Source organism: Chlorocebus sabaeus, chromosome 21 (genome assembly GCF_047675955.1).
Source record: "Chlorocebus sabaeus isolate Y175 chromosome 21, mChlSab1.0.hap1, whole genome shotgun sequence".
In the NCBI taxonomy this organism is placed as follows: Eukaryota; Metazoa; Chordata; class Mammalia; order Primates; family Cercopithecidae; genus Chlorocebus; species Chlorocebus sabaeus.
This window is the reverse complement of record NC_132924.1, coordinates 71,014,224-71,031,446: the sequence shown is the minus strand read 5'-3', so window position 1 is coordinate 71,031,446 and position 17,223 is coordinate 71,014,224.

The window sequence follows — 17,223 nt, the reverse complement described above, 5'->3', positions numbered from 1 at the left end:
GCAAATTACAAAACTTAGTGACTTTCAAAACTGTAGAAACTTCTATTTTTGTTCCATGTCTCTTCACTCTGGAATGCAGGCTGATAAACCAGCCACTGTCTCAATGTTGCTATTTGTGGTTGATGGAAGGAAGGTTCTCGAAGGACATCAATCACATGATCCTGCCTGAAAAGGATTTCACATCACTTTCTCTAGCAATTCATTGGCCATAACCAGTCACATGGTCCTATATAATTATATCAATGGATTAGTTTGGGAATAAATATGGATTGCTTATGATTTGCACATCCAGCATTAGTGTTAGCAAGTTGTTATCTAACAACAGTTACTCAGTACATACACAGTCACTTAATTTCAGCCCTATTTTCCATTTCTATGTTTTACCATACTGACTGATTCTGAGATTAGAGCTTCTCTGAGGTCTTCTTTTGTGCATTAGTTCTTACGTTCTTCCTTATAGCATATATCTTCTAGCATATGCTAGGTTGTAGCTTTTCTGCTTTCATCCAATGATTAAGTCTCAATTACCTTCTGTGTTCAACCAAAGTGTTGATCTTTTTCCCTGGTCATAACACTCACTTTTTACTTTCTGTTCTCCTTATCTTATATATTTCATTCTTCATTGTAATTCTAGTGGAATATTACAAATAATGGGGCAAACTATATGTATTATCTGCCATCATTAATATGAAGTCAGGTGAGAAAACTGGTTTTTCAGTCTTATAATTTCTTCATATATTGAGACACATCTAAATATATGAGGAAAAATACTTCCGATGTATGAGATAATCTTATGAATCTAAACTATAAATCTGTTCTTACTAGATTTAACAAGTATAATATCAAAAATTTAAGCTTCGATGTTACAGTGGGATTTAAAAAATAACTAGTTCTTGTCTTGAGGAAGTTCAGGATTTATCAGAGAGGTAACATACACAAATATAAATATATAGTACTAATTTAAAAGTAGAGTATATAAATAGTATGGTATTACACAAGATGGAGAAATTCTTTTCACCTCATAAATGCAAAAAGTTCATATAGGTGAATACTTATTCCCTCTGTTCCTTACCCACCTCACTTCCCTTTCCATATTCTACTTTTCCTGCTTTAACAATCCATCCATCTAAACTAAATGTATAATACATTTAATTCTTTCATAAGAAATTTGAGAAAATTCCTAATTAGTACTTAGGATTCATTTTAAGCATGGCTATTATAGCCTGAATGTTTGTGTCCCCCCAAAATTCATATGTTAAAACCCCACCTGCCACTAACTCCCTACAGTGTGATGGTATTAGGAGGTAGGGCCTTTGGGAAGCAATTAGGCTTAGACGAACTTATAATAGTGGAGCCCTCATGAATGAGATTAGTGCCCATATCAGTGAATAGAGAGAGCCTGCTCTGTCCTCTGCCCTCCACCATATGGAGATACAAGTCAGTAGTAGTCTTCAGCCCAGAATAGGCTCCTCACCAGAAGCCAACTGTGTTGGTAACCTCATCTCATTTTTCCAGCTTTCAGAACTACAACATATACATTTCTGCTGTTTATATGCCACCCAGTCTGATAATTTATTATTGCAGCCTGAACTAAGTCAGTGATCTAAGACCTTAGACAGAGTTTAGTTATAGAACTTACCTAAGAAGTAAGCAATTATTTATGCATACACATGCAAATTCATACCTTTTTAAAAGACATCTGTTATGTCCTTTAAAAAGCTATATTTATATGAAATTTGAATAAATAACATTGGCATAAAAGAAGGTTGAAGGGTCCAAAGATTCATTAGACTAAAAACAAATGTGTTGCCTACTTTTTACATTCCTGACCTACTACATCTAAGGCTATGACTTCAAGTGGTGTTTATATATTGATCCCAAAATCTGTATTGTTTCCTCTGAATTTTCTTGCTGAGAATACAGACTTTTATATCCCACGGCTGCTCTATACCTCTATATCCCTATAGACTTCTAAAACCCAATCTTGCCAAATAAACTCATTATTTCTCCTCCTGAATGTAGTCCCTCTCTTAACTTCCCTTACTCAGCAATGGCTCCATCACATATCTGGAATCATGGTTAATTTCTAGATCAAGTTGTTTCAGTTAGGATTCTTTGGCTCCAAGGAATGGAAAGTCTGACTAAAATCTGAATAATTCATTATGCTATCTAATGGGTTATACTTTGAATTGTCTCTATTCACCCCATTGGTGAGGGATGACTCCTATTCATCCCTAGGATTTCTGCCCCAGGAATGTGGGAATTGCTGAACATACAATACCTAACAGTGAAGAGATGAGATTGACAGCAAATTATACTCATAACTTGGGGAAGAAGGATTCTGGACATCATTCAGGTCCACATGGGGTTACATTCAATGACAAAGTGAAAAAATAGGGTTTCTGAGAAGCTTTGTAGTACAGTATCAAGAGGGCGCAGTTCCTTCTAGTTTTAGAGGGAGGATGTATTTGGCTTTTTTGACCAATTCTACTGGGCTGGCAAGGAACTGAAACCCATTCCTCTGAGATAAGCAGGAATGGTGCCTGGTTCATTGGATATGGAAGTGACCAGATTCCAAGAGCTGAGTAGAAAGAAGAACCTGTGTTTGGGCCATGCATGGATGTCCCAGTTTCAGATGTCAAAGTGGCATATAATATTTGGAATTAATTTTAAGCCTTACACTACAGTTATTAAGAGTTGTTTTCTGGAGGGGATTTCTGGTGGTCTCTCCTAAGGAATAAATGTTAGAGACTTTAGCCACATTCTGAGAGCTCCAACCACATAAGTGCTTCTCAAATCTTCATGTTATCAATCTTTTGGTATTAGCCTTAAGCCCTGATCACCTGGCCAAACAAACCATTAACTACTAGTCCAATATACAACCTGATCTCAGGCCATGACTTCCAGGTAACATAGAAGATAAAGCATAGTGCTAATTGTCCTGCCTACAAAGGGTATTTATTCATTTTATTTCACAGCCAATCTTCAGTGGGACTTAATACTGTAGAAATCTTCTGTAAGTAATGCTAATGAATTACACAGAGGTATCTATAGTAGTTGTTGTTATTTGTCCTCTTTGAACTGGCCATAAAAGCAATCCATGAAGCCCTAATTAGGATAACTAGAGAGGGGCATGAGTAGGAATGCTGAAGTCGGAGCACCCAGCTCATGCAGTTGATTTGTGCCTTCTGGGTGTTCTCAGGTCTAGTTCACATACCACAATTCCACCTTAACTGTGGAATGCTATCAGGCACAATTGACCCCTTAGTAAGCTAGGACAGAGGGATAATTTTGGACACATAATCAGTTCGTGTCCCAGACACACATTTGACTTGCAAGATTATGTATTTCATTTCCTCCATAGACTTTGTTTTGAAATCTATGTTGTCTGTTTGTTTCTTAGTTTTCTCCCAACCCCCTTCAATAAGAAAGAAATTTTTAGCTGAAAGTTAAGTGCCTCACTTAAATACCCTATTATTCTCCTACTGAGGAGAATAATCTCTACAAAGAGTCTAGATTAGATGCAGACATTTTGAGCTCCAATGAATACATAGGTTTGTAAGGTTGAGTAGCGGAGGTACTTGCACTGATTGTGTAATTGCCCAACAGGTCCTTGCTGTGCACTGCACAGACAAAATTAGCTCACTGAGACAATGGTATTTCAGTAAAGAAAGCGTTTAATTGATGCAAGGCTGACCACACAAGAGACAAAGTTATTACCCAAATCAGTCTCTCTGAAGGATCAGAGGTTAGGGTTTTTCAAGGATAGTTTGATGGGCAGCGGGCTAGGGAATGGAGAATGTTGATCGGTTGGAAATGAAATCATAGGATACAGAATATGGTCCTCGTGCACTGAGTCAGTCACTCAGCAGGGGCCACAGGACTGGTTGAGTCATAGGTCTGAGTGAAGTCACGTGGTTGTCAGAAATGCAAAAATCTGAAAAAAAAAAATTTCAAAAGACCAATCTTAGGTTCAATGTTAGTGATGTTATGTACAGGAACAATTGGGGAAGTCACAAATCCTGTAATCTCTGGCCATTTGACTTCTGAGTAGTAAGGGATTATAGAAACTATGCCTACATCTTAGCAGAATTCAGGCTCCTCTCATAACCCTAACATTGTGGCTTTCACAAGTTTTATAAAATCAGTTTAGTTTAGGGAAGGGCTGTTACCATCCTGCTTTAAGGTTAAACTATAGACTAAATTTCTCCCAAAGTTAGCTTGGCCTATGCCCAGGAATGACCAAAGACAGCTTGGTGGTTAGAGGCAAGATGGAGTCAAATTTCTCCTAACTGTATAATTTTACAAAGGCAGTTTAAATTGTATCCTGGACTACGTGGAACTTTATCCTGTTAAGGGCATCATTCAAATCTGACAGTTATTAATATAAATATTTTGGAACAGCATGTCCAAAACTTTAGTCTCCAGTATCCAAAGAGGCTATTCAAGCATTTCATGTTTTTAATTTCAGAGGGCACTTTTTTTTTTTTTTTTAATGTTAGAGGTTCTACCATAACTTACACGAGAGATAAATACTGATAGAAACTTCCTGATGTGGAAGTTCGGTGCATTTTTGTGTAATATTTTGTGAACATTGTCATTTCCATGGTGTTTATGCTTTTTTGCAACCCAATGGCAAAAAAGGGCATGAGGGGAATTGAGAGCCTTCTTCTTGCTCAGACAAATAAATGTTCCAACATTAATCTAGTTATTTCAACTAGATTTAGAGATGGGACCAAAGTTTATTACTTTTTTTTTAGCACTCAGCAATTTCTATTTGTGTGTGTGTGTGTGTGTGTGTGTGTATAGATATATAATGTAAACATTAAAAGCTTACTGAATGGATATATAAACAATAATAAACAATAAGAATAAAAAATAGGAAGAATTTCAGCCAGGAGTGGTGTCTCATGCTTGGAGTCCCAGGATTCTGGGAGGCCAAGGAAGAGGACAGCTTGAGCCCAGGAGTTTGAGACTAGTCTGGACAACATAGTGAGACCCTGTCTCTACAAGAAAAAAAAATAACTGAGTATAGTTGTGAAAGTCTGTGGTCCCAGCTAATCGGGAGGCTGAGGCAGGGGTATTACTTGAGCCCCAGGAGGTCAAGGCTGTGATTACATCACTGCATTCCAGCCTGGGCAACAGAACAAGAACTCCCATCTCAAAAAATAAAAATAAATTTAAAAAGTAAAAAATTAATTAATAGAAAAAAAATAGGAACAATTTAAGCATAAGTTTTTAATAAATCAGCCTTGGCTCAGTTTTATTAAACTTCAACACATGCTTTCCAATGGCTATATTTAAAAAAAAAACAAAACTATAATTCCCATGTCTCATTATACTATTGTTGTTACAAGTAATAGACTGACTTAATAAAATGATCTCCTTATCCATGATAATGGATTTAAAATTTATGCATTCATGTCTTATGATCCTTGTTAAACTTCACTGTCAAGTAAAATATTATACAGTAACCTAATTCATGCTTTGAATACCTATTTTATCTAGGGAAATGTTTGGCACTGGATCACATATATAAGCTTATATCTTTTGATCTCTACATTTTAACTATAGTATCAGAGATATTCAAGAAATGATTTTCCTATTTAGTTACCACAAAATGTGGGAAGGGATGGATAAGAAGAAACAGAGTCAAATACATATTTTTACACATCTGTGGGAATTTTTATAGACATTAACCAGCAAGCAAATTCATGGCAGTAGGACGATGTTGTACTGGAAACAATCAACCCGCAATGTGCTCCTGGAATGCACTGATAGCCTGTACTTCTGGGAGCATCTGAACTGCTAGTTCTTGAATTAGAGCCATTTAGATAAAATTTAAATACTGTAGTATTTAGAAAATATTTTATATAACATTTACTTCATTATTATATGTGCATATTGAATATTTACTTTAAAATAACTTGGGTTCTGAGATTCCACCATATGGAATAATATGGTGCAACTACATGCCATGAGATATGCATGATTTAATACTAGGTACAAAGCCAACCTCTGGAGAAGTCCACAGATAATTCTCCTCACTCATTTATATTCCTTTCCCTTTCCCACTACAAGAGGCGACTTAATTAAATTTCGGAATATTTATAATGACTGACAGGATAGCACTTACTATATGCCAAATATTATTTTAGCCCTTCTATGTTTTTTAACCACTTAATCAAAGCAACTCTGTAATGTTGAGTACTGTTATTATATGAGTACTATTATTCTTTCGGCTTCACAGAGGCTTGGAAAGAGTAAGTAAATTGCCCAGGATCACAGTTCTAATAATTGAGAGTAGTATGGGAGGAGATGATGATCACACTAGGGAAGTGTTAATGGCAATTTAGAAAACTAGACAGATACCCAATATAATTTAGAAGTAAAATTACTTGACTCAAAATAGGATCTTGGTAAAAGAAAACAGTACAAAGTACAATAATTCCTATGCTTTTGGCTGGAAAATTCTGTGGATGTTGATGTCATTTACAAAGTTGGGGAATGGAGAAGGAACCCCGTTAATGGAAGGGAGAGAATGTGAAGTGGTGGAGGATATATTGCAATAAGAGTTATGTAGGGACACGTTAAATTAGGGGTCTTTTTTTCTGGGCTGCATTCTAGGTGGGACAAACTGAAATGGACACTTGCATATAGGTGGTTTATTGCAAAGAACCCTCAGAAACAATACCTGTGAAGGAAGTAAGCAGGATTGAAAAAGAAATTGGTGATGTACAGTTGAAACAGAGGTGTCAGTCAATCTCATGGGAAACTGGAGCTGGGATGGCCCTCCAGAAATGGGCTGAATTGAGACATGTTACCAAACCTGTCCTTCTATCCCTTTGAAGTGGGTATTACTTGGAGAAAAGCAGCTTCCTCCACCCCAAAGTAATTTCTTGGGAGAATCTTGGCTATGAGCCACAACTAGTCAACTCCCCTGGAAGATGGAACAATGGGTACCTCAGTTTTGAGGCACACTCAGATGGAGAAATCAAATTGGCCATCTACTATATCAACATGGACATAAGAATCCAGACATAAGGGAAAAATCAAGGTGGGAGATACAAATTAGGGAACTCATAATAAGCATTTTCCACTCATATAACATAATGCCAAGGGAATATGTATGGTGGGTTGAATTGTGTCCTCAAAAAAGAAATGTCTAAGTCCTAATCCCTGAAACCTGTGAATGTGACTTTATTTGGATAAAGGGACTTTTCAAATGTAATTAAGTTAAGGATCTAGAGATGAGATTAGCCTAGATTTAGGTTAGAACCTAAAAACCAATGATACATGCTCTTATAAAAGACACAGGAGGAAAAAACACAGACAAAGGGAAAAGGCCATATGAAGGCAGAGGCCAAAATTAGAATTAACTGCTACAAACTGAGCAATGGCTGGAGTAACAGAAACTGGAATAGACAAGAAAAAAAAAATCTCTCTTAGAGGCTCAGAGGGAGTGTGGTCCTGCTAACACCTTGATTTTGAATTTCTGACCTCCAAAATTGTGAGATAATATATTTCTGTTGTTTGCAAACTACCACTTGGTGGTAATTTATAGCAACGCTAGGCAACCATGATCATATGTAACAAACTCCCTATGCCTAAGGGATAAAATGATACTGAGAAGCTAATTCCCTATAAGGATAATAACAAAGATTTATATACTACTAAGGAAACCAATGGAAGAAATTATGTTGTTATTTGTGAGATACTTAAGTTAATCTCTGTAAAATTTTGTATTTTTCTTTAATTTGGAAAATAGGAAGTTCACAGTATTAGTGAAGACTATTTACTATTTTATTTTTAGGTACATATTGATCCTACTACATGAAGGGCACACTACTAAACTTCCATAATGCATATTTAGGAATAGCCTGAAAGAGAAATACCAAAATAAATGACAACTTGAGTCACTGAGGACTTTGAAACCTTAGGAATAACCCTTGGCAGGTGAGAACAGAATAGGGTTCAGAGGGTGGATGGAATTTTCTCCAGGTACACCCTACTCCTCCTTTGCAATCAGTAATAATACAAGGAGAGATTAAGGAGGACTGTGCCCCTGAGTATTCACTCGTGTAAGCATAGCGGTATAAATACTTCAGTGTTACAAAACTGAGGCATCTACTACCTTATTATCTGCAAGACAATAGCATTGATCAACATGCTCCTGATTCATGATGAGTGTTTCAGTGACTTCAAGCTCTCAGTATCCCAAGAGACAAATACAGAAGGGTTTGAGATATGTTAGGATTACAGTCTTTCCTTTGGATTAGAGGGAGTGACTCAGACTGGCTCAAATCAGCAGCAATCTAGCTTATGAGGCCACCTCACACCCTAAATGGTATCTCTTGGGATGGAGTGGCCCTGCGACATCACTATTATATAGGGATTAATAAGACATGTACTTGGGTGTTCAGGAACACACACTATAGTTTGAAAGCACAAGTTTAGGTTTTTTTGGATCAGCTTGAAGCTATGTTTTCAGGTTTAGCTTAACCATTCTCTTAGGTTTTTTATTCATGAATTTCTTGATTCTCCATTCTTGTTTCACAGCATTTCTGACTTCTATTAATGAAACAGAATAATAGTGTATACAGAAATCTTTTACTGAATTATATAGTTAATAATAATTTAGGGCTATAGTTTAGGTCTTTTGGTATTATGGTATCTAATATGTAATTTATAATATAAATTGACTGAGATTGCTTTACAATTTTGCTCTTTTCTTCAATTTAATGCCATTTGGGTACAATGACTTTTCACCACAGAAAAAAAGGTTGAGGTATCAAAGCAGTAAAGGATTCAAGCTTTAAAGAAACATTTTCTGCCATAATTTTGCCTAGTTACAGGCCATGTTGTATTAGTCACAGTTGCAATAGAAACAACCGGACTTGAGACTTTTGCCCTGTCTGTATTGCTCATCCTAATGTTTTTAAAAATCGAAATGTGTTGTTCCTTTCCACTTACTTTCCTCTCTTTAGTGGCTAAATTGACTTGCTTACCATCAGTTGTGAGCCATTTAATGTCTTTCTTGAGGCTCTGCTGACTCTAGAATTTAGGAAAATATAGGAAGTCCATCAGTAAACTTAACGGCCCAGTATTAAATCAAACTTTCTCTTGAATTCTGTTTTTGCATCCCAGTTTTATTTTTTAAATCATTATACTTGTCTTATTTAAAAATGATCCACATGATCTGCCATTTTTTCTAACTTTGTCCAGTCCCACTTTTACTAATTACAGAATTCTGATTCAAAAAAACAATTTAGGGATAGATTCTTGAGTCATGGATGAGACAGTCTGAGATGCAGGTTGACATGTCTTATTAGGTTTTCCTAACCTGACATGGGGTTGTACTAAGTGGAATGATGTTATACTAGAAGGAAAAGTAGATGCCCTCCAGAAGATGTCACAGCTTAACCATTATTTAAAATGAGATGGAAATTTAATTGAAAAATTAACCAAATGTTTGACTACTTGAAGCATTTTTCTTATTCTGGCAATACCAGAGATAGTATGGTTATTAGTAGATTAGGATCTTATTTTACTAGAAGCTGGTATTATTTATTAAGCTCCTATTTTGTGCCTGTCCTATATCATTAATAATTGTTCCCACTATATTTCAAAGAAAATGCTGTGACAATTTACAATTGCAGATTCTGATCCCCTAAGCTCACACTAGTAAAAATTAAAGCGACAGTTGAGACTAGATTTTTTAAAATTCTAAAGTCCACACTTTTTTTTTTAAGTATGCCACATTTTCATAGATTGTAACAGAGATATGTTCCAAATATCTCTCTCGGTCCAGAGCAGAGTGTCTAGTAAATACTTGGGTTTTCTTTATTTCCAAGCTCTTCCTCCTTGTTTCCTAAAAGGAAGTAATTTAATATAAATGTTATTTAAGATAATTCTGACAAACATTCAAACTCAAATCCATGTTGAAAAACAGAGGAGAAAATGGCCTAACCCTCCAGAACACCAGAGAATGCTCTAGAAGAGTGGTAGTGTTTACAGTGGGTATTAAAATATAGGTAATGGTAAAGGGGAGGTTAGGAGAAGGCATTGTGGGAGTCGTGTTCAGCGCAGAAAAATGAATTAGTGCATTATATTTGAAAAACTTTAGGTAATTTGGTAAGGTTTAAGTTAAAATTGCATTTCTTTTCTTTTTTTTTTTTTTGGTATTAGGATAGGAATGAGGGGAATATGAAGTCATAAGTAGCGAGAGGCCTGCTTCTAATTGGTGTCATATGTCCTCCTAAGGCACTTATATTTTATTTTATAAGCAATGGGGAGTCACTGAATATTTTTTAAAGGGGGAAGATGTGATCAGAGGTAAATTTTAGAAAATAAGTACCATGGGGGTGGATTGAAGTGGAAAGAAACCCAAAGTAGGGAAACCAGTTGGGAATCATTTAAATGGTTTGGGCAGGAGTTGACAAAAGTCTGAAGAAAGAAAGTAGCAGTGGGAAAGTAGTGGGAAATCAAAAGGTATTTAAGGTGTAGGCTTGTCAGAATTTGGTCATTTAATGACACTAAAGCTCTAGCTTAGCTGACTTTGCCTCTTTGACTTGGTCCTGAGATACAGAGGGCAAAAGGAGGAAGAGATATTGAGAAAGATGTTAGTTATTTTCTAGGTATGTTAGATTAGTCATATATTTAAGACTCCTAGGTATGAGTATCCAATGATGATTGGGAATTTGGACCAGAAAGAAGATAGGAAAGCATAACATTCAATAAAATCATATAGGTAAAGATTTTATAAACACCAATATTTAAGGGCCAGATGAGTTGGACTATCTTGAGAAGGGAGTGAGTGAGAAGACAGTGAAGCACTGGAACTCAGAGAAGTCTGAGTTTTCAGAGGGAAACTGACAGAATATATTGAGATTGGAATGAGCAATTAGGAAATCATCCAAAGCAGTTTTTGAGAGGAGGTTGAGATGAAATTTCAGGAGATTGAGAACTAATGAAAATGAAGACAAGTGGAAATTTAGCAGAGAAAATTAAAGATTTTTGATGAAAGGAAATAAGAAAATGGATGAGGTAATGCATTTTTGTTGAGGGAAACTTAAGTATTGGCCCATAAGTGAGAAGAAGTTTCTTCCTTCATACCCTAAGCTGTTAGCTGAAGTCAAACATTCTCCCAGAGCTAACATTGCCATCTGCTTCTCCATTACTTAGTCTGTATCTACCATGCTCCAGATGTCTAATTGTTGCTGAGATTTGGATGAAGACACCCAGGGCAGTGTGAATCTTCCATCTACCTTCTTCCCAGCTCAGTCACTAAACACAGGTCAGTTCCCATCAGGTTCTTTCCTTCCATCTGCCATCAACTCCTTGTTACCAAGATCTTTTTATTACATAGCGCTTTTTTTTAGAGTTAGTAATCTATGCCTCTTCATGCAATTTTTGGACGAATACTCTCCTTGTGGTCTCCTGCAACTCGCGCTGTGTTTGTGTTTCTCATCATTATATTTCCAATGCCCAGCAGAGAGAAAATTTTGAGGTCTTGGTAATATTTGTTATACCTTAGAAATCTTTTTGATGTCGTGTTTCTCCAGGCATTCCTAAAATCATCAGCATCAGAATGATTAAGTTTCTGAGGTAAGAAACAGAGGCCTGAGTGACTATTAGGTAGTGACTATAATCATTGTTACTATACACATGTATTTATTGAGTGAATAAAATAAATCAGACAAGGAACAGAAACTTAAGAGGTGTCATATGACATGCCCAAGTTGGGGAGCTGGGATGTGTCCCCAGGCAATCTGACTGTACAGCCAGGAACTTCTATCATGCACCAGTCTCTCTTGCCTCAGTCAGATTTCTTTGAGGGTCTCTAAATGAAGATGAGCAGGCAGCCTGCCATCAATCTGAAATAGTAATCTTTTAAGTGGGATTTTAAAAGTTTTGATGAGCTTTTCATTGTGTCAAGAAATAGCCATTTAATTGTGATATGTAAAAAAATATATATATTGTCAAGTCACAGAATTTTCTAATTTCATTCTGTTGTTTGGTATCATTTACCATAAGAAAGAACCTGATTGACAAAGTTCTTTTTGTTTGATATTTATAGAAATCTGTGGTGCAACTATATAAGACATTTGATATTATTAATGTGACTTAAATAGGAATAGAATGTCTATTAAAAAGAATTATTCCAATAGTGGTCCTAAATATCAGCCACAATCAATGAGAACTGTATTGATTATCAGGTATGTCCAACTATAGAATCCAGATCCAAAGAGAAAAATGAATAGAAAAGCCCTCAAAAATAATGCAATTAAAATGGGATTGCAGAATGTGTTTTAAAATATGCTCATAAAATGTGTTCATTTAAAATTGAAACAAAAAATTGTATGTAGATACAGTTTTATAAAGTATAATTCAGAAACATCCTGCATCTGAGTCGTCACTCCTGTCACTTAACATCCCCCTGGCTAGTGTAACCCTGGCTGCAGGAAACACTCGAGATTCTGAATTAGAGTGGGACTTAAGTATCCATATATAAAACAAAACAAGCCAACAAAACTTTCAATAAGCATTTCTAACATGCAATCAGTGTTAAAAATCACACTGAGTGAATACATTCTTGGGCAGCAGCGACTTGCCCAACTTTGCATCTTCTCGTCTTCATATCCTCAACACTGTACAAAGTCTCCTTCACAATATTTCTGAAGAGCAATTTTTAATTTTCTCATCTGGGTTTGTCCCGTCTACCTCACTCCTGCCTTGGGCACCCTCCTTTGTCCCCTGCACTTTGGGGACTGCACTGCTAGTCAGGATGTTAAACTTCAGAACCCTGAGGGTAATTGTTTCTCCCCCAACTTTTTTTTTTAAAATATAACTGGTGAATCATAAAGTCTTCTCCTTTTTTTCTTCTAAATATTTCAAAGATCAGTTCACTTTTCTCTGTCTACCTTCCTACCAGTCAACAAAAGTTTCACACCTCGATGGTAGGCTCCTAAGTGGTCTCCTTATCTGTAGGTGTTCTTCTATCAACAACACACTTTCCCAGAGTGGTTGTCCGAAGATGTAAATATGATGATACTGTTCTCTGCCTAAAACTCTTCAGTGGCTTTCACTTACTTAAATACCCAATGTGATTCAGAGAGAGTTTCAGGCCCTGGTTCTTCATCTCTCCAGCGGCATCTTCCACTTCATCTTCAGTCACCCACCCCTCCAGCCAGACTTAACTGTCACATTGAGCTACTTCCAGTTCCCTGATGCATCTCTTTTCATACACTCTTCTCTATTTCTTACAGTATTGCGTCCTCCTTCCTTCAGCTTAAGATCATGGCAGCCTTCTCTGACCAGCCTAGTCTTGCTAGGTTACTTTTCTGTAAGCTCCTATAATATTTATTTCCTACAGAATAGCACTCATCTCACTATTGTAAATGTTTATTATATTTTCAATACTCTCAGCCAGTAGTCCCTCAAGGAAAAGAATTATTTTTATCTTGTATAAAGGGTCCACATCTAACACTTCAGTTGAATACAGAATAAATGCATGTTTCATGGAGTACACATGGATACAAAGAAGAGAATAACAGACAGTGGGCTCTACTTGATGGTGGAGGGTAAGAGGAGGAAAAGGATTGAAAAACTACCTATCAGGTACATGTTTGTTACCTGGGTAATGAAATAATCTGTAAAACAAACCCCTGTGACATGCAACTTACTTATACAACAAACCTGCGCATATACCCCTGAGCGTAAAAGTTAAAAAATAAAAATAAAAAAAATTAAATTACACATTAATGGTTACAGTGATATAGTTTGAAGATTTGTCCCCTCCAAATGTCATGTTGATTTGTAGTCCCCAGTGTCCGAGATCAGGTCTGCTGGGAGGTGTTTGAGTTATGGGGGCCGATCCTTCATGAATGGTTTGGTACCCTCCTCATGGTAATAAGCGAATTTTTGCTCTATTAGTTCATGCGAGAGCTGGTGGTTTAAAAGAGCCTAGCATCTCTCTGTCTTGCTTTCTCTTGCCATGTGACATGCCTGCTCACCCTCTGCCTTCTGCCATGATTGAGCAGATGCAGATGCTGGTGCTATGCTTATTGTACAGTATGCAGAACCATGAGCCAAAATAAACATCTTTTCTTTATAAAAGACCCAGACTCAGGTATTCCTTTATACAACACAAAAAGACTGATACATGTAGATAATTAGGATCTTTAGTGCTTCAGCCCAAAATGAAGATTGTACTAGGAAGATGACTGTCATGATAACAATTCATAATAATGTATGGCATTGATGAGTGATAACAGTGCTGGGCTCTATGCTAGGTTATTTACATTAATTTTATCACTTAATCATGGCAATCCTTCAATGTAGTTACTGTTATTTTTATTTTAGAGATGAGGAAACTGAGACTTTTAGATGTTATGTAACTTGTCCATGGTCCCATAGCTAGTAAGTAGTTAAGTCAGGTTTTAAATCAAAGCAAGGAATTCCAGTGACCACGTGGCTACACTGCCTTCACAATGTGGACTAGGGTAGTATTATAGTTCCTGGATTAAGAAATTTTACAGGTCATTATAATTATAAAATATAAAAGAAGGGAGGGTAACAGAGGTAATGACAACTAACATGAGTTTGCTCTTTATTTTGCTGTTTATAATAGTTATAATCAATGATGCCATACTTTCACAAAACATCATTTTTCCTTAAACAATTAGGGGAAATAAGAATATCTGGAAAAGGGAATTCCTCCTAATACAGAAAATTGCCAACATTGCTTGCATTTTACTCCAACCTATACATACATTGTCCTTGTATCAATATGTTGGATAGCTGGTGTCTGGAATCATTGTCTCTAGGGAAGTTACTAACAGTCAGCCAACTCGGGTTCCTAGTCCAGTTTTGACAAAAGGAGCTGGTGGCCTTGGACACGATTTAACTCCTCTGGGCTGCTTCATGTGAAAAGAGAGCACTTAGAACTGCATAAGCTCTCTGTCTTAGAATCCATTAGCTATTTTGTTAAACCTTGAGCATTTTTTTTTTCATGGAAGCTTCATCCTACAGTATAAGAAATGTTTTAAATCATTCATCCTTACCATATAAAGTTCATGATGAACTTATTTTTTAGATTAAAAAAAAAAGTTTCAAATGACCCAAAACTATTACATAATAAATCATTTGGGGGAAAATTCTACACATCTAAGAAAAGCCAAACTTTGACAAAATTTCATGAGTATACATTTTTAACATATTAATAACTAAGGTATACAGTCTGATATTTGGGTCCAGGGTTTTATTTTATGCAAAAACTTCCTGAACTTTCACAATAAATGCATTAAGCATTTATTAAATGTGGCACATTTGACAACTGGCATATGCTGAGTTTGTTCATTTTTTCTTATCGTCATAGCTATGAACCTACTTTAATGTGACATACTTACTAAATTGGGCAAGTTATATTCTTTTCCAATTATGGTAGTGATATTAAATTTTCTTCTCAAATACATTTTTAAACAGTTCATTTATTAAATATAAAACAGCATTGTTGAGTTGTATAGCAATTTATAAGAAAGTATATAGGTGCTCTGGTGGGTAACTCCACTTTGAGATACAAAACATTTAGGAATTTAGAAATGTCCAAGAACTTGAATTTATTAGGACTTCATACCAGTAATTAAAAATTTTCAGCAGGCCGGGCGCGGTGGCTCAAGCCTGTAATCCCAGCACTTTGGGAGGCCGAGACGGGTGGATCACAAGGTCAGGAGATCGAGACCATCCTGGCTAACACGGTGAAACCCCGTCTCTACTAAAAAAATACAAAAAACTAGCCGGGCGCCGTGGCGGGCGCCTGTAGTCCCAGCTACTCGGGAGGCTGAGGCAGGAGAATGGCGTGAACCCGGGAGGCGGAGCTTGCAGTGAGCTGAGATCCGGCCACAGCACTCCAACCTGGGCGACAGAGCGAGACTCCGTCTCAAAAAAAAAAAAAAAAAAAAAAAAAATTTTTCAGCAGTAGTGAAAACTGGTGGTCAGAGGTAATGTGTCTTACAGATCTAAAATTCTAAGGCCAACTTGAGTATAATGCAAAGAGAAAAGACTACCAATACATGTCTGTGGATGTACAAATGAATAATTCTAGTTTTATAAATCTAGGAAGTAATAGGGTTAATGGGCGGGGGTGGATGTTTGATTGTTCAGTTTGTTTTAGGTAGAGGTGTTCCAAATGACTTTAGACCAGAGGGAAAGAAGCCTGTTGAGAAGGGGGATGGAATATCCTTGAGAAAGAAGAACCGATGAAGCAAGGTCCCAAGAGAAGAGGCAGGAGTGGGATCAAAATGTTTGATAGAGGAAATGAAGGTCTCTGGGGAATGAGAAAATTAAAGAGAGAAATTGGTATAGAATGAATCCAGATGTTCAAAAAACAAACGAAATCTACCTTACACTTTTGTGTAGGTTTTTTTTTCCTGTTAAAATGTCTTTATCAGACATGGGGGTCAGATTTTCCAATAATCACCATCATGGGTACCCACATACTACAGTCCACCCATACGTAGGTATTTTTCAGATTCTCCAGATACAAAAAAGACGAGTAGGCCTATGTTCTACTATCAGGCTTATCACTTTATCAGGTAAGCATAGAAAGGCAGGTCATAAGCTGGCATAAGTGTAAAAGGAACCTAATAGGGTTTTTAGGGAAAATTCTTTATACTTCATTGCCTCAGCTGCTGTTCAAATGTTAGATGCATAGAAGATAAGCACATTTCAGATACTCTAACTTGTTTCTTTTAACCTACTTTCCTGAGGTCTTTAAAGAAACATGGCAACATTTTTGCCTAGGGAACTTTTTTTTGTAAAAGAAGTCCAAAGTCTGATTAAGTACATTCCTAAATGCCTTGATGGAGAAGGCAAGTTAGAAGGTTAGACTTAAGTAAAGGTGTTGTGAGTGAATTGACAGTCGTCCCTCTGTGTATGTCGGGGAGTGGTTTCAGGATGCCCACATGTATCAAAAGTCTGGAAACTGGTCCCGCAGAATCTGGGTATAGAGAAAGTAGGCCCCTGGCATATGTGGGTTTTCCATTTTGTAAATACTGTATTTTCAATCTGCATTTGGTTGAAAAAAATCCATATAAGTAGATCCATGCAGTTCAAACATATATTGTTCAAGGATTCACTGTATTTGTGTGAGTTGCGGTTGTAATTGTAAAAGCACTATTTAAGCCCAACTTTTATTTCCACAATCCAGAATTCTCTCTTAAA